The 19,094-nt window shown below is 42.5% G+C and overlaps 1 protein-coding gene across 13 annotated transcripts in view; it reads right to left on the minus strand.

The window, feature by feature from the left end:
* Nucleotides 1-19,094, minus strand: part of EPB41L2 (erythrocyte membrane protein band 4.1 like 2) — a 226,742-nt gene that overhangs the window by 128,505 nt on the left and 79,143 nt on the right. The window contains exon 1 of one of the 13 annotated variants that reach the window (XM_090039043.1): nt 18,055-18,173. The exons of the other annotated variants lie outside the window; for them this stretch is intronic. The gene's annotated coding sequence lies outside the window, so the exon portion shown is untranslated. Of the gene's footprint in view, nt 1-18,054; nt 18,174-19,094 lie in introns of those variants that run through there. 13 annotated transcript variants of the gene reach the window in all.

Raw genomic sequence — 19,094 nt, forward strand, 5'->3', positions numbered from 1 at the left:
TGATTAAGTTGCTACTGGTCAAATCATATTTGGCTAATGATTTCACATTAGTTAATTCAAAGGTTTATTCCCTCTCAAAAGTCAAAATGTGTTATCATCAAGGAAACAAAATAGCTTTTCTGGAAAACTCCACAAATATTTTCTAGTCATAAGTAATCCATCTCCAGGTACAGCACAATGAACCTTACAAGTTTCAACTGTTAGTGGTAGTGGTACTGATTTATTCAGTTGGATACATTTGATGTGGAAGCAACAGAAAATAAAATGTGCATTAGTCAGTCTGTTAAGGTCTTAGAGAATCTGGCCTCAATTTGTTTTAAAAGTGGTGTTCATAATTTTTGCTTTATTTGAGAGCAAATGTTTTCATATTTATTCTTTCATTTAATATACCAAGACAAAATATATACATACTAAATGTAAACTGTATTTATTTTAATTGTACTCTCTTCCCTCCCACCATGTTGTCTGCAAGCTTTCAGAGGGCATCACTGCATTTTTTTCAAGACCACAGGCCATAAAAGCCATAGTGCATACTGGAGGTATGGCACGAATACTATTGTGGTAAGACTAATGTTTACTTCATTTGAAAGGGTAGGAGAAACAACAGCTAGCTTCATAATTTATGGAAGAAGCAACATTCCATTCACTGGTCAATCTTTCCCAAGTCTTGCAAAAGGCTTATTTTCATTACGTTTGATGTTGCTTTACCTTCAGTGCATTTAACTTTATGTTTTGCACAATGCAGTTTCCCCTCACAGCCTTCTGCATTTTCCAATTTAAATCAATTCCAAAAAATGCATCAGCAATTTCTTGACTTTTAATGTGGTCCGTCTAAAATCTCTGGCATTTGGCAAAAATGTTTCTGAAGACAGTTTTATTGGTTCAACAAAACAAGCTTATTCCCCTGCTAGAAATTCTACAGGCATTCAATATTCAAAAAACAAACAAGTGTGTGTTTGTGACAGGGCTGAGAATGTGTCCATTTCTGTGCATTTTGCTTTGTCAGCATCTTTTATGACTGCACTTGCCTTAGGGACTAGAACCTCCATTTTGCACATGGCCAACCCCGTTTTGAGCTGTGTGTTAAGAGCTTATCTAAACTAACTACACACATAGCCTACATGAGATATGCAACCAAACTAGAGAATGAAAGGGCATTTCTGCCTTTAAGACAAGTGAAAAGCTAGAAAGTCATACAACCAACTCCCAAGATTTACAAATAATTCTTATCCTCTTTGCTACCCATTGTAAAACAAGGGGTGTTGTCCATGGGAACCCAGCATGACTGGAGGTTCATGACCAAAACTGCATTCATGAACAGAACAACTTCTGGCTCAGGGTCAACTACTGCAGCACCAAAACGAACGTGCTATACAGGAAACAGGGAGTCTCCACCTGGCCTGAACACTGATCCTGTTTCACCCCTACTTTGGGCATCTGTTTTCATCTATTTGTCATTTCCCCCATAAACAAAACTATGTGCAAGAATGAGAGAGAAATTAAAACAAGTGCAGTCCCTCTACAAAGCCTACAGGTTCTTTGCTATAACCGCCGTATAGTTTCATGAAAGGTGTAATCAAAGACACCAGTGCTCAATGAACTTCTCAGGCTGCTTAGATAAGTTTCCTCAAAAGTCCACTTGGCTCTGGAAGGCTCAGGCTCTAAGAAGTTGGATGGTGGCCAAGGGCTGCCAGACCTTAGTCTATACGTGAATGATCCAAACAGGAGGAGTCACTTTGAGACTACCCAGAACCAAGAAATTTAGCAGCCCATGTCTCCCTCACACTCCTGGTATCCATTCAGTAAGTGAGACTGGACTCTATATCCATCCGGGCAGGCAACAAATCAAAATAATAAACTTCAGGGGAGATTAACTTGCTGGTTATTTTCAGACAGCAGGCTCTCTGTTTCTATCAAAGAAAGATACATGGAAAAGATGGTTATCCATGTGAGAAAAGTACTGGAAGGAGGTAGTCACAGCATTTTTTTTCTTAGCAGCTTTGGATCATTTCTTAAACACTCTTAAGAATGAAAAACAAATGCCAAGATAGTCACCATTTTATTTTCATGTCAAACATGTCCATTTTCATGATCAGCATGATTCTTATACTAGGCATTTTATCCCTTTGCAGGTTATTTCGTCTTATTCCAGGGAGCTAAATGCTGCAATTACATTATTTAATTCACAGGTGGGCAAAATACAGCCCATTGGCCAGATCCAGCCCACCAGGCCATTCTATCCGGCCCACAGAGCCCTTAAAAAATTTAGAAAATTCATATTTATCTGCTCCTGGCTACCTGTCAAAAATGACAGGAGTCAGGGGCAGTAGGACTCAGCAGCAGTAGGGAAGACAGCAGGATTCAGCAGCCAAGAAGTAAGGTCCACCCAGCCCAGCCCCACCCCCAGCTTCCTCCTACCCCTCTGGCCTGGGACCCTTGTACTGTTCCTGCCTCCATGAACTGGAGGGAAACTCAGAGAATAACTGGGGGGGCAGGGAGGCAAAGGAGGACTGCAGGCAATTGCCCCAGTCTTCAAGGCTAGGCCAGCCACTGCTGAGTACCTCAGTCCGGCCATGCAGCTGGAAGCCAAGTGGTGCTGGAGCAGCCCGCAGCAAGCACGAAAGCAAAGAAATGTCAGCTACAGGCAGGGCAAGTAGCAGTAAGTGAGCACACAGGAGCCCTAGGACAGTTGGACAGGAGTGCAGGGCCCCTGCCACTGTCCCTGGGCTAGCACCAGTGAGGCCCAGAGCAGGACGGCAGGAGCACACGGTCTGGCACAAGCTGTGCTGGCCGTGCGCTCCCTCCCAGCTGTCCCTGCACTCCTGCATGTCTGCTGCTCACTCTCACTCCCCCCTGCCTGTAGCTGACATTTCTCTCCTTTCCTGCCAGCCGCTGGCCACTCCAGCAACCCACATACCCATAGCCCCCACCCTCTTCCCCTCCCCCACAATATACAAAAGTATACACGAGTACTGTCCCCAAGACAAAACGTAAGGTGCTTGTTGTGGGAGACTCCATCCTGAGAGGGACTGAGCAGGTAATCTGCCACCCCGAACCCTTAGCCCAGGAAGTCTGAAAATGGACACTTTGTGTCGGTCTTTCATCAGTCCCATGGGATGCTGCTATGGGACAGGGAGGTCCGGGTGGGGGAGGTCCCCTACCCTCCATAAATGCTGACCTTGTGAAGGAACATCTTGAGAAGCTGCATACCTTCAAGTCAGCCAGCCCTGACAATCTACACCACAGGGTACTCAAGGAGCTGGTGAGCATCATAGCCCAGCCCCTGGCATGAATCTTTAAAAACTCCTGGCGCTCTGGTGTAGTGCCCGAAGACTGGAAGAAGGCCAATGTGGTGCCGATCTTCAAGAAAGGGAGGAAAGTGGATTGGGCTAACTATAGGCCCATTAGCCTGTCTTCTATCCTGGGGAAGATCTTAGAAAAGTTTACTAAAGAGACTATCCTTAATGGACTGGCCGACGGCAACATCCTAAGGGATAGCCAGCATGGGTGTGTTGCGGGTAGGTCTTGCTTGACCAATCTCATTTCCTTCTACAACCAAGTGACCTATCACCTGGACAAGGGAGAAGAGATTGATGTCATATATCTTGACTTCAAAAATGTCTTCAATCTGGTCACCTCTTGGCGAAACTAGCCAACTGTGGCCTTGAGGCCACCATGATTCACTGGCTGGGAAATTGGCTCTGTGGTCAGACCCAGAGGGTTGTAATTGATGGCAGTCACCCATCATGGTGTCCTGTGACCAGTGGGGTCCCCCAAGACTCTGTCCTTGGACCCATATTGTTCAACATCTTCATTAATGATGTGGACATTGGAGTCAGAAGCAGACTGGCCAAGTTTGCCAATGACACCAAACTTTGGGGCAAAGCATCCACACCAGATGAAAGGCGGGTGATCCAGGCTGACCTAGACAGGCTCAGCAAATGGGCGGATGAGAACCTGATGGTGTTTAACACTGAAAAATGCAAGGTTCTCCACCTTGGGAAGAAAAACCTGCAGCATCCTTATAGGCTCGGCAGTGCTACGCTGGCTAGCACTACTGAAGAAAGACTTGGGGGTCATTACTGACCACAAGATGTACATGAGCCTGCAGTGCGATGCTGCGGTGGCTAGTAAAGTAACCAAAACACTGGCTTGTATCCATAGATGCTTCTCAAGCAAATCCTGCGATGTCATTCCCCCTTGCACTCGGCCTTGGTGAGGCCGCAACTGGAGTACTGCGTCCAGTTTTGGGCTCCACAATTCAAAAAGGATGTGGAGAAGCTTGAGAGAGTCCAGAGAAGAGCCACGCGCATGATCAGAGGTCAGGAAAACAGACCTTACCACAACGGGCTGAGAACCATGGGGCTCTTTAGCCTGGAAAAGCGTAGGCTCAGGGGTGATCTGATGGCCACCTATAAGTTTATCAGGGGTGACCACCAGGATCTGGGGGAACGTTTGTTCACTAGAGCGCCCCAAGGGATGACGAAGTCGAACGGTCATAAACTACTGCGAGACCGTTTCAGGCTGGACATAAGGAAGAATTTCTTTACTGTCTGAGCCCCTAAGGTCTGGAACAGTCTGCCAGCGGAGGTGGTTCAAGTACCTACTCTGAACACCTTCAAGAGCAAATTGGACACTTATCTTGCTGGGATCCTATGACCCTAGGTGACTTCCTGCCCTTTGGGCAGGGGGCTGGACTCAATGATATTCCGAGGTCCCTTCCAGCCCTAATGTCTATGAAATCTATGAAAAGTTCATTTTAAGCTACTGTGCAATCACCTCTATGTATACTATACTATATTTTTTGAAATCAAATTAATGTTGTAGATGTGCACTTTTTAGAATACAATTTGGTATTTTTTTGGTTCTGAGATGGCAAAACACCTTGCTGAAAGGAGTTTTTCTAGGGGCAAGGGGAGGAACTTCTGGTGGCAAAGATAAGAGGTTAGGGGGAGGGAATTCTGGTCCCAAGATGTTGACCAGGGGCTGTGGCAGCTGTAAGGGGGCGGGGCTATCCATGCAGTCCTCAAAATTTTGCCCAAGTTTGGTAAGCAGCCCGCTTCCCAAAATTACTGCTTGCCCCTGATGCTACATTTGGCTAATTAAAATGGTGGGTATAAATGAAGTATTTTGCATTAGCAAGCTCTTTATTATAAAGAAAAACAAAACAAAACATATCTTTGAGGTCTCTTAGAGCAATCACTTTAACCAAGTACTTGCTTTGAACCGTCTGCTCCCAGATGGAGGATCAGCCCTGCAATGGCAGATCTTGCCCTTCTTTCCAAGAAGTCATTCATCAACTTTACTTGCAGGACCAAGACCACTATTGTTTCCAGACGCAATCACCCATCCGTTAAAGTAACTTCTACAAGTGTGATTTCCTGGTACAGCTACTCAGTGAATCTGATGGAAGTCTCCCTTCCCCAGTGATCAATAATCTCCCCAACAGACAAACATTACCTTAAAACAGGGGTTTTCAACATGTTTTAACAAATGTACCCCCTCTACCTCACAGGTACTCCTTTATATTTTTTTCTGGGGGGGGGTTGAGGGGGAAGGGTCAGATTGAGGCCCCCATGATGAGGGAGGGAGTGGGATTGGGGCAGGCGCTGCATAGTCAGGACAGAGCGTGGGACAGAGACACGAGAGCGGTTCATCCAGGAGATGTGGGGGGGAGGGAATTCCTGCTGCTGCCCACACCCCAGTGGAGGTTCAGGGGGCATGTGCTCCCCCCCAGATCTCTGCACGGGGTGGAGGCAACTGCAGAGCCATGCAATAATGTGCCTGCTGCGGCCAGACAGGCAGGGGACAGGCACACATGCAGATGCAGACACAGACATACACATACACACACATGCAGACAGACATGCAGAGATGCAGATAGATGCGCACACACACACCCTGCCAGCAGGTAACTGTCTGTGGGGGGAAAGGGACAGGGGGGCCAGGTCAAGAATTGGGGGGAAGAGTGCATCTCCGTGCCCGCTCCCAGAAGCAGGGGTGGGAGGGCAGGGGCAGCAGTGCCCCTCTGCAGGCCACACGTACACCACTCAGCCGACCAGACTGCAGGGAGCAGGGCTCACACACAGCAGCTGCCGTCGTCACTGGGGCAGTGGCGGCTGCCGCATGCAAGCCCCAACCCCCCACCCCACTGCTTGGCCAGGCAGCACATGTATGGCCCACAGAGGAGCACCACTGCCCTTGTCCCTCCAGTCCTGCACCTGCAAGCAGCCACAGAGAGCAAGCTGAAGTGGGGGCAGGGAGGCTCTGCAGTGTGCCACATGGGGCCAGCGATGGTCAGCATGTCCCTTCCTCTCCCCCAGGTAAGAAGTGAAGGATGGGAAGGAGCCATAGGAGATGCCTCTGCCACTTCCCAGGGCACGCTCCATCCCTGTACACCTGCCTGCCTGCACATACCACCTACAGCCTTTCTAAGTACTCCTGGGGGTACGCGTACCCCAGTTGACAGCCCTTACCTTAGGATATAGCAGAGAACTGGACAGAAAGAGAGACAAATTATTGGCCAAAAGATCTGAAATAAAGGGGAGAATCTGTCTGTTGGGAAGCGATACCTGGTGCAGCCTGCTTTCTACTGTAGGGATTGAAAAAAGTAGGAAGGGAACTTAATAGACAGGGATCTATCTTGCTGCTAGTGGCCATATATGGGCATTACATTTCTAACAGGAGAACTGCTGCTTTCTGAATAGAAACTGCAAGCATACATTCAGTTTCTCCTGGAGGAAACATGCTCTCTCTGGGAAAAAGACCTTCCAGATTTTGACCTGGAAGACCTACCACCCTGGTGAGAGAATTTCTTTCACAAGAAGGAATACTAGCACATTCCCCTTGTGGTCTGTTCTCCCAGCATGGCACATTTGAAGTTGGCACTTCAAATTGAAGCTTGTAATTCACTGCCCTGCTGGATGACATGAAGTTGGGTGCATGGACAAGTGGGCTCTGGGAGACTCTCCCCAAGCCCACTCTCTCCATCACCAAGCTAAGCAGCAGGGACAGCAATGTGAACACTAGGCATGAGGAACCCCTTGAGGGGACCAAATCGCCAGTCTGGGGAAAGGTGCCGGGGGGCTTGTCAGTCTTCCCAGGACTGGGAGAAGTGAAACAGTCACCGCTCCCCTGCCATCTCCAGACTGGGATTACCCAGCTCTGGGAAGGTGCAGAGAGCAGAGGAGGGGAGCAGCTGCAGGCTGAGTGCCTGTACTACTTTATCTACCAGAAAGTCTACCAGAAAGATTTCTAGTGATGGAAATTTCCACTGCTAGAAACAACCATCTCTTCAAGACCAGATGAGACCGTTTCACCCTCAAGCTGACTCAAGTACCCAATGTAACATGCAGATTTATATATATGTATATCTGAGCATGAAGAACAACAGACCTCTCTCCTTCATTTTCTAAGCATAACTGTTACATCTTCCAACTCAGAAAGAATCCAGCAATCCAGAATTGTGAAGTAGTTCTTATTTTGTATGCTGGTAATATGGTAGGTTGGCCAAATTTAGTGCACATGAACAGGAGTCAAAAACTTTATTATCTTTTTCATTCTTTTGCTGCTAGCTTTCAACATATTTGGCATAGAAGTCAGTTTCCTTAAGCTATATAATCATCTTTATTCTGGTCTTAAAAAAAAAAAACAAAAAACCAACAACCCTGACCAGACTTTTTTTACTGATCAAGAGTTTAAGAGCAAACCTAACATCACAGGCTTTACTGTTTAACAATGGGGACGCTATCCAGTTGCTAGATGGTACCAATTAGAATGCTATTTCTGTACGCCAGATAAAAAAAAAGAAAAGTCTACTCAAAAACTGTAATCTAAAAACAGCTTCTAGAAGAAGTAGTTTCAGATGCTACATCTGTCAGTCAGCCTGCTTTCAATCTGTGGTTTTACAACCATTCAGCTTTTTTAATTCTTTTCTGCCTTGCTGCCAAAAGCAAGGGAAAAATACTGTAAATATTTTTCTCTAATTATTATCTTTTCATAATATGACCTTTCAGGCTGTCATTTATGCTGTTGAGTCTTTTTTAACATAGTCGTTCTTCACCCTTTATTGTATTCTTAAATGCAGTACATGTACCTCCTTCACATATAGTCTGCCTCCCTAACATTTCCTTCTGCAACCCATCAATGATAGTTCAGAAGCCACAGTTCAAGAACCAGAAGTTTAATATTTCAAAGAGGTGGGAATGGCTTGAAAAAGGAATACATTTTATGCATTGACACCTGGATGAATAACTGGAGAGCAGACAGGTAAACAGCAAACATATCCTTTAAAGAACATTAAGGTTTTTAGTAAATATTATATTAAGATCTTGACTATTCATGCACAGAAGAATGTAAACAACATCCTTAGCCATTAGAGCGTAAATCAACTTTTAATGAAATATACAGATACCTTATTAGGAGGTACTGCAAAGAACTGAGAACAGAGACGATATGAAATAAGAGAAACAAAGATAGTAAGTACAGATGAGATTCAGTGATGGGGCAAGGGAGGAAGAACAAGTTAATACGTGTGGGGAGAATAACTCCACATAGACATTAAACAAAAGAAAACCTGGAAATAATAAGATGACTTATGAGCCAAGCTGAGTGCAATTCAATACAGCAACTTACAAATATACAGTGCATATCCGAGTGACAGCAGTTTCCTTCTCTATCTGTGCAAAAAGCCCATACTTACTTTGAGAACTTCATTCTCCAAAATATCAGGGACAAATTAAAGGTAGTTTGGAGGGGCACTGAAAGTGGTTAATTGGCTGGAAAAAATTGCATGAAAACATTAAACATGTGCAACCATATAATCGATTATTAAGTTGGGGATCCAAGTGCTTTTATAAATAAATAGGAAATGCAGCTAAATTTGATTATATAGTCAACAACTAATCACTCTCCTTACTCTATGACCCAAAATATCTTAACAACAGAATATACATAGGACATTACAACTTCTGGAACTGATGTGAAAGTGTATCAATATTGTAATGCGAGGTCTTATCAAAGTATAGGCATAAAAACCAAATACTGTGCTAACATACTACTTCTGACTGCCACAGTAGGAATTCTGCCACAAGCACTTGAGGAGCCACACTTCTGTCTGTTCAGACAAGTAGCCTTGTCACCTGAGAACTTTGGTTGTTTGTAGTACCTCCCAATCCCAATAAAGTATCTCTTCATTTCATTAACTGCTTCTAAACACCCCCCGTTTGATATACAAGATTAATTTAATTTACCAATTACAAGAACCAGAGCTTTCAAGTACTCTTAACGTGTTAACTTATGTATGAACTCATCATGCCTTGACGCAGATGTACTACTTCATATTTAAGGAAGTAGTAATTAGGGACCTACCGAATTCGTGATTTTACAGTATTCGCGGAAACAGTTTGTCCCTTCAAAAAAGGAGCAGGGGCCATGAAAAGGCATGAAATCAGCAGCAAGTGGGGAGTGGGAAAAGGGAAGACAGCTACAAAAACAGAAAAGGCCAGAAAGGTCTGTCGGCCTGAAGCACAGGGGGAGAAAGAGACAGTGAGATTTTCATGGCAGACCACAGTCCCCATCCTGCCCCGCCCCCCTCCAATTGGCTGCAGGGGCCCAAAAGTCCTACCCCTCCCCAGAGATTGATATATGGCCACCTTGTTCTTACAAGTATTAACCTGCTGCAGACTTAATTATTTTCCTGCAGCCTAATAGCATTGTAATAACATGTAGGCATTGAGATATTTACTGCAGAGCTAATTAGGTGACTCCACAGTAAATATTTCATGTAGATGTACCTGCAGTGTACTATCTTGCTTCTTGATTGACTTTCCACAGAACATATAATAGGAAAATCTAAAATCATATTTCATTATGCCAATATACTGAAATACTGAAGTTCTGGAAGGAGCAGAGAGCTATTTCTCTTCTGTCTGCACTAGATAAAGAATGCATATATGCACTAAGACTAAAGAAACCCTCACATACTGGTTTGAAAAAAGCCCATTCCCAGGAGCCAGCACTGAGTCAACTGCTGTTGATTAGCCAGAGGCTAAGTTTACCTACCAATAATACCATGCAGACAGGCAAGATAATTGGACTATTATTTTATTTGCTTCTTGGACCCTTCAGCTGGGGTAAGTGGTAGGAACAGGTAGATCTCCAAAAGAGTCAACAGTGGCTTGATGTAATAAACACCAAATACACTATAACCAGCTGCAGCATGTAAAGGAGTTACTCCTTCCCTCACCACTTCCAAATCCCAACAGAAGGGAGTGTCTTAGCTAGCAATTCTTCAACTAAAAGGGGCATGGGAGGGAGGGCACATAGCCAGAATACAACCCCCGCCCCATAACAGAGATACCTGCTTACTTTCATCTGAATACACCGTTAAAAATGAGGCTCTCTGTGGTCCAGCAAAAGGAAGAAAGCTGGGCAAGAATTGTACAAAAAGCATCAGGTCAGACGTACGAAACATTCGTGGACTTCAGTTGTTGTACTCCTTGTAATGGTATCCTAGTTCCTCAGCCGATAACACTGCCCTATTGACTTACATGAAATAGTTGCTACTATGCATGATACACACATGAACACATACCAATGAACAGTATTCTCATTAGAAAAACCAGCCACTTCAGTGGAGCCAATACCTGCTGATCTGCCCCAAGTTGAAGTGGATCCAATTCTGTTAACTACCATATTTACCCAAATTCAAGATGACCTAGAATGAAAGACAACCATTTTCCCCCCTCCCCCAATAATTAGATTCTATACATGGAAAATGAAATTTAATGAATAGTCATTCACACTCTAAATACGTATTTGCTTCAAGAACTGGTAAGTTCATTTTTTATTAGTTTTTTCCCCCCACTCAGAGATATAAAGGCCCTTCCAAATATTAAATTTAATTCTTAATCAAAAGATGTCTTGACTTGAGATTTAAGTTTTCAAATATCAGAATCCAATTTAATAAAAAAAGCTCTCTCACTCCTATTAAGGAGAGACAGATAAGTTTGCGTAGAAAAAGTTTGTTTGCAAGAAAACTTCGGCACTCTATGGTTACAGAGGTGCTTCTCATCTTCCACTCTGCAGATCACTAGTGAGGTCTCACCTGGAGTGCTTTGTCCAGTTTGAGCACTCGCTTCAAGTAAGATGGTGACCAAAAAGAAAGAGTTCAGTGAAGAGGAACAAAATACCTAGAGATCTGGGAAACATTACTTATGAGGAAAGGCTGAAAAAAAACCCAGATTATTTAGTTTAGAGAAGAGAAAATTGTGGGGGGAATTTAACAACAGTCTTCAAATACCTGATGGGTGGTTATAAAAGTGGATGGTGAAAGAGAACAGGACAAGGAGTAATGGTCCTATATTGTAGCAAGGGAAATTTAAGTATTTAGGTTTTAAATATGAACATGTACTTATGGCTTCCAACTTAATCAATTATTCATATCCTTACATGAAGATGTCTATGGGTGCCTATACACGTGCTCCAGGGGAGGGAGGACGCTTTAATTAGAGTGGCTCTCAGGAGCTGCTGTAATTAGAACGCTGCAGCAACTTGTCTATTCAGCATCTCATGCTTCAAAATGGCAGCGGGGGCGTTTTAATTAACACTCAAATGAGTGTAGCAATGCACAGTGTAGCTTCACAGAAGTAAGTGAAGCTACACTAAATTTTATCACCAGAAGCTCTGGATCATCAAATTAAAGCCTTACAAAGTTAAGAAAGCTTATAGCATTGTCTTGAACTGGAAAACAAGAAGAATTACAAATTAGGAGTCAATCTTTCAGAGGAAGCACTGTAAATACTAGGGGTGTGCAAAACAGGCCATATTCAATTTGGATGAGGCCCAAATCAGGGGACAGTGATTCATCTCATTAAGGGGACAGCGATTAAACTCATTGATTCAGGTCACTGTCCCAATTTGATTGGCCACTGAAGATTTGATGCCACTTCAGAGAATCAGTGATTTGGCCACAGACACAGCTTTAAATGTTTTTTCTACATACCTCAAGGTACCAGGCGCAGCTCACGAATGCTGAGATGGTGGGTGGATGGAGCATGTCACAGGAGCACGGGGTGGGTGGGGGGCCACGTGCTTGGCAGTTGACCTGGAAGTGGACTAGAACTACTTCCAGACCACTTCTGGGTCCTCTGCTGATTGTACGGGGGACCCCCCCCCAGCTTGGTGATCAGCTGCAGGGGGACTCCGGGTGCCTCCCCCCCCGTCCCAGAAGGCACCAGTAACCGAGCCAGGGGCAGGGGGACAGATGTCCCATGCACTTCATGGCAGGCCCGGAAGTTTCAGGTCTGCCACCAAGAGTACTGCCTCCCCCACCCCACCCCCCGCACTCCTGTGGGACGCTCCATCTGCCCCAGCATCTCAGCATTCACGAGCCACCTGGTACCTGGAGGTATGTAGAAAAAACATTTAAAACTACATCTATGTCCAAATCATCGAATCTCGCCGAAACTCTCCAAATTGCTTCAGAGGGTTCTGATTCAATTTGGAGAGATTATAAAAGGTCTCCTGATTCAATTCGAATTCAGAGATTTGGCTGCCGAATTGGGCCAAATCTCCACCAAATCAAATCTGTGACCGAAGTTTTACACAGCCCTAGTAAATATGTTATAGAAAAATTGGTAACCAAGAATGGTTTTAAAAAAAACATACTGAAGAACATAAAAGCTATAAGTTTCATATCTGATCTCAGTTATTCATGGAAGCCACTTTCAACAGATGATAGAGATGTACCAAAACTTAAGGAAACACAATAACATTCGCAATTAGCTCACTCCTATTCATTCTGGTCGCTCCTATCCTAGTATCTGGGGGAGAGAGGGGGGAGAAAACAATGTGTTTGTGTAATAATCAGGTCATTCATTGCAAACTTCTGGAACATTGTATGAAAAGCAGTGACACTGACAGGGGATCCTATTGCAATTCTGAGTTCTAGTAAGCCAACCACTGAAAACAAGCAGCTAACATGCTCATATGGTAACTGCCCTATAAAACCAGAGATCATGACTTCTTTGCTGTAGGAATTACCTTATTTACTTTGCCATTCAGAAAGTCTTGACATGCTTAATAATTGAAGTTGCATCTATACAAATACTCCTAACAAATTAGTCAAGAACCCAAACAGAATTTAAAATGTAACAGCCAGTTCTTGAAAACATCTGGCTTTGAACACGTGCTCAAGAATGATGATCTTTTAAAAGTAGCTAATAACCAGCTATAACCTCTGCTTTGGGTCATATCTAGTTGCATTACCCTATAGCAAAGCAAGAAAAACCGACTGTAATGTACCTAGAGGGAAAATGAGTGTTGATGCAACAAAAGCCAAATATGTGTTTTTTATGCAAGTTGTGCAACACACTATTAAAATTCTTTTGTCTACTAAACAACCATGCAATCCTGGGTTGATAACAGCATCAGTAATTTAGCTCCAAAGTCACAAAGAACACAAAAAGACTGATTATTTACTTGCCTACTCTTCAAAAATTAACCCTCTACTTGAGGAGTGGAGGGGGCCAAGTGGCATGCAGTGTTGAAGCAGCAACTGGGATTTCTTACTCCTGGGGGAGATATTGTCTCCTGTTTTGGTCACTGACATGCATATCAAGCAACTAGCAAAACACTAGTTTTCAGCAGCAAAAAGGAGGTGACACTCCGCAAGAACAAAAAACCCCTCTGTTTAGAGCTACATTTCTCAGAATGCTCTTCACTGAAGCCTCACTTGCTCCTGCGCCCCCACTGTCCTTGCTGCTCAGCCCTCTCCAGTGCCCAAGCTGGGGCCACTGCAAGGAAGGTGCAGGGGTAGGGGAAAGAATGGGCAGACTGAAGGCAGAGGCACCCCTTAGCTCCCTTTTGGTACTCTCATTCCCACCCTTAGAAGATGTCTGGGGCTCATGACCCACTCTTCCAGCCATCCTTATGCTACTCCTACCAAATAGTATTTGAGGTCCTGATGCTCCTCTTGCATAGAGCTTGCACAAGTGAAATGTCATTGACCTCTGCAGAACTGCTTTGCCTTGCACTTAAGAAAGATTAAGGGTGTCAAATGAAAAACTGTTGCGTCCACAGTTCCATCATAATTTTAAATATAGTTTTATTAGGAAAATACAAAGAAGAAAAGTCTCAGCATAATAGAGTCTTGGAATCAGATGATCTTCTAGAAAGGTATACTGAAGAGTAATTCAAATATCAGAACAACGATTCAAAAGTGTTAAAGATGCACATTTTAGTGGCATCATTTGGAATATCCTGTTAACCCATTTAGTTGGGTGTAAATGCCATTTTATTATTCAGATGCACAACTACTGTTCTCTACTTTTCAGACTAGAGAAAACAAATTACAAAAGCAAAGCAAAAGGAAGATCCCTAATGTATGAACAATAGTGTGCAGTTGCCCAGTAGAGTTAAAGACACAACTTGCATCTTGTTTTCATTTTATGACTGCCATTTTAACAGCTACCAATTTGTTTCCCAATAGTAACTCACTTAAAATCCAAGTTATGAGCATTTAAACCTTGAAAAATTCAGCTAATTGTACTAAGTATAATTAACTAGAGGTGCACAAATATATCAGTCACATATTGGATCAACGCTGATAAAAGGAAAATTAACATAATTGGGTATCAGCTTTTTTTGGCCAGTGTAGCTGATAATGTCACCAATAAATGCCATGTCCATCCCACTCCCAGCCTCAGGGTCCCATTCACTGACCTGGCTGGGCAACCCCAGCCCCTGCCTCATCGTGGGGGCCTCAGTCTGTCCCTTCCCTCCCCCACAGCCCTTGCCCTCCACAGATTCACTGGCAGGAAACTGCTCTCCAAGCTGTCTGGCTGTATTCCTCTAAATCAGCTATCAGATCAGTACCTGCCAATATGGCTGGTTAATAATCTGCTATTGGTATCGACCAAGAAAAATTTTATTGGTGCACCCCCATAACTAACTGAACAGGAAGTTACACTATTCTAGTAGTCCCGATCTAATAATTTAGATTTTCACTTTAAATATTTAAAGTGAAACCCAACATCAAAAAGAAATGAGATGCATATTATTGAAGATGGAGCAACAGTCTAGTGACAAATGCAATGAGATAAGCGACTGGTAGGAGGTGCATGGGGGTGCACATGTTGTCAGTAGGGCTGGTGCCCCCCCCCGACAAAGTTGACGGCTTCTGCAGGTGCCCCCCCCCAAATCCCCCCCAAATTCAGCAGGCACCAGTCACATATGTGCAATGAGTTCAAAGAAAAAAAGCAATATCAAGAGCACATGGATAAAATAATAGTCATACTGATAATACCATTCATTTACATAATCAAGTATTTCATTAAACAGGATAGATAGTTATCTCTACCAATTAAACCCACATCTAACTATTCTCACTGAAAGTGAGAATAAGCACTATCTTGAGTTCTCCTTCCCATGCAAGGTTAATTACATGGGCTAAATGGGCAGGTGGCAAACTCTGCATTTTTTCATTATTACCAATGATCACTTGACAAAAGCCTGCCAGAGCCAAATCAGCCTCCTTTGCTGTGACAAGCTCATCAGGGCTAGGGCCTGAGTGGATCTCATGTTGTCAAATCCTCTTCTCTCAAAACTTAGAAAATAGACTATTGCACAGACATAAATACCAGTGTGTAACTTATGCTACATCTAAGCAATCAACAAACATGATTTCTTTTAGATGTCTAGAGTTGTGATGGTGAGCCTTCTACAATGGCTGTAACAGAAGCCCCATCACAGGACACAGATGGTATTTTCCACTGCATGAAAATCTACTGAGAAATATTCTTCCCAAACATTTAACCCGACTTTGAGAGACCGACTGTTAAGGCCGCTGACAAATGTGGTGCAGGGCAGGGAGAGGGCACAGCACTTCACCGGAAGAGGAATGTGTTGCTTTGACCTGGATCCCCAGCATCTGTACAGATCAGGAACTTCAGTGGGGCTTTTTGGTGCTTTTATCTAAATTTGATAGAATCAGTCAGCTGTTAAATAAAAGTGCCGAAAAGCCCTGCTGAAGCACCCAAACTATACAGACTATACTATACAGACTTTGGGTGAGCCAGGTCAAACTAACACGATGCCTCTTCCAAGCATGCACTGCATTTGGTGCAGGAGCATGCCAAGCTGGAAGTACAATGCTGAGTTTTTTCTTTTTCACCTCTGTAAGCAGCCCACATTAATATTCCTACATTGTGGCTCCGCTTTCTTTCCTCTCCAAATTACACTGCAAGCACATTTCCAGCTAAGACACAAGGTACATAGACACAGCCACCATTTCTACTGCATGGGCTGGTCGGTAGATGATGCCCTAACACAGCCACAAACTGTCAGCACATTCCAGAGAGCAAACTCATTACAGCAATGATTTCCCGAGGCCTATTCTGACACCTCAATTTTGGCAAAGTTAAGACTGCTTTGTTTGTATTGTTACATTTTTTATGGAAGATGTAGATGATTAACCCCAAGCATAAACTGAATTATTTCTCTACGCTGCCATTAGAAAAGATTAAGCCTGCCATTAGAACATGGAGTATTGGAAGGCCTAAGTCTTGCAAAGATTCTAGTCCTGTAGCTACAAAATAGCATTTCCAGAAGAAGCACTGCTCCAGGAGCAGATATGGTATGCTGGTTAATAACTATACTTAATACTTTGGAGGAATATTATCTCCAAGCAACCCAACTTCTTAGTCAGTAAAAGTTACCAGTCATAATAAGTTTTGTTATACGACTTATCTATTTGCAGCTCATCCAGCAGATGTACTTTCTAAACTCTATAATACTTTTCCACAGTCACAAAATCCATCTATTTCCAAAGCACTGGTTTTAATGATCTCAAATGTTTATATACCATTAATTCTGTAAAACTGAATTCCCTGGTGGCGCTTATAAGATTAATGTAAACATTACATCACTCTTTACAGTTCCCAAAGCACCTGGGAACCCTCACTAATTTGAGCTGACAAGTCCCTGTAGAAAAGGGGCAACGATGGAAAAGAACACCAGCTTCTCCAACAAATGACATTTAAATGTAATTTCTCCAGCAGTGTTAAAGATCAATGCAAGGAATAGAGCCTCCGTAGCAATACAAATGCTACCACTGTGCAAAAAGCTACTTTTACTAAGCAAAATTTGAAATCACTGAAATCAAAATCGGATACCCCTGAAACAAAGCAAGATTGAAAGATTTCTTTAAATCCACTGTAGAAAAGCCATTTTGTTTTAAAAAACAAAAGCGACTCTTTATATATTAATAAAAATTGTATCAATATATTTGACACTTGAAAAAGAGTACGTAAGACACGCATTCTATATCACTGACATGGCATTAGCAAACTAATCTGAAAACATCTGCTTATGTAGTTCTTTGCCATTTTGTAGATTCTCTTTTGTCTTATAAATGATAAATTACTGTAATTTAAAGAGAGTCATAGAAGTACTGACAAGATTTGGCTAAGTTAGAAGTATTATCTCTTTTGAAAACAACTGGTGTACTAGTCTTAAGGAGATAACATACCAGTAAGTATTTAGGCATGGAAAAAACACAAAACGGTATGAAGCATTGTATGCTGTTAAAAAGCTCATTTATTGACATGGGTATCATATGACAATAAAGTATTTTTAAAAGTACTTACTTAGCAGTTTGCTATTTTTTTGATATATAAATTTTGAGATAAAAAAATCTACAGATCAATTGATCTGGATCACAGAAGTCTTATAGGAAATATCAAATGTTAGAAGAAAACTTCATTTAAAAAATAAACCCAAAATAACACAAAGGTACCCTTAAAATGTTACACTACACTTACAAAATCCTAGCTCCTGATCAGAGCTTCCTTCTAACTGAGATAAAATATACAACTTGCCAATAACTGTACAGTGCCACCCATGCTAACTCCCATGCCACAGACAATGGGATTCTGAATTGCTACTGTATTAACAAGCAACAAATACTTCACATATTGCAGGCAAAATCTCAAATGGAACAAATTCAATATCTACAGCAATACATTTAAAGAAATTAATTCCCAGAATACATACGTATATTGTTAACTTTGCACATCGAGCCAGTCTTGCCATGAAGCGAGTGCTGCTGGCTGATGAAAATCCAAACAGGCTCTTAGAAAAGCTATAATGAACAAGAACAACCCCACCCAAACTCTGACATTGCAGGAGAAGGACATGCTCAGAGGAAAACTAGGATTCAGTTCCAACTCATTTCATTTCAGCAGCCAAAAAATGCATGTGGGTCACAAGACAGCTCCATTTTCATGTTACTCCCCCCACCCCAACAAAGCAAGAAAACAACAATTTGTCTGGGAAAATCCCCACAGAATCTTTCAAGGAAAGATATGTGCCCCAATACAGATGTTTTGTTTCATTTGTGGAGAGAGAATGAGGGCTCTTCCACTCACAGCAGCTACAAATATAAAAAAAAACAACAAAAGCTACAACATGGTTATCCATTCACACTTTTGAGGAACTGTCACCTCTCAAACCACAAAAAAATTGCTCCTTTCCATAATAATGCTAACATTTTACACTTGATCCAACCAGAATACAGGGGAATATTTTACTTCTTTCAATTCTGATTAAAGAATCCTCAAAAGCCCTCCAATAACAACCTGCACATATATTTTACAGATCAGCTTGTTGTGTATGATTCTAGGGTGGTTTCTTTAATTAGTTCCATAATCTGCAATAGGTAATCTTTAATCTCTTCACCCTTGGAATCTACAATTAGATTGAGATTAAATAAAATCTTGTGTTTTTATAATTATTTTAGAGCTAATTCTATTTCCATATACCACATCTCTACAAATAGTCTAAGAACACTTACCAGCTTAGTTGACAATCTATGTATGCTATTACAACTGAGAAGCAAAAATACTGCGAAGTTCATTCATCTTGAAATCCCAAATTTAAGTATTGCTGCGTTACCACTATTAGTAAGTATCCATTTCCCCTTCAAGGGGAACTTATACACACACTATTAACTTTTAAATTTATGACAACTGGAAATGTATAAAAGCCTCCAAAATGCATTCAATTCCAAAATTCCATTCCAAAGTTCAAGGTCA

The sequence above is a fragment of the Crocodylus siamensis genome, chromosome 1 (assembly GCF_052110815.1).
Source record: "Crocodylus siamensis isolate JL-2025a chromosome 1, ASM5211081v1, whole genome shotgun sequence".
NCBI classification, from domain to species: Eukaryota; Metazoa; Chordata; order Crocodylia; family Crocodylidae; genus Crocodylus; species Crocodylus siamensis.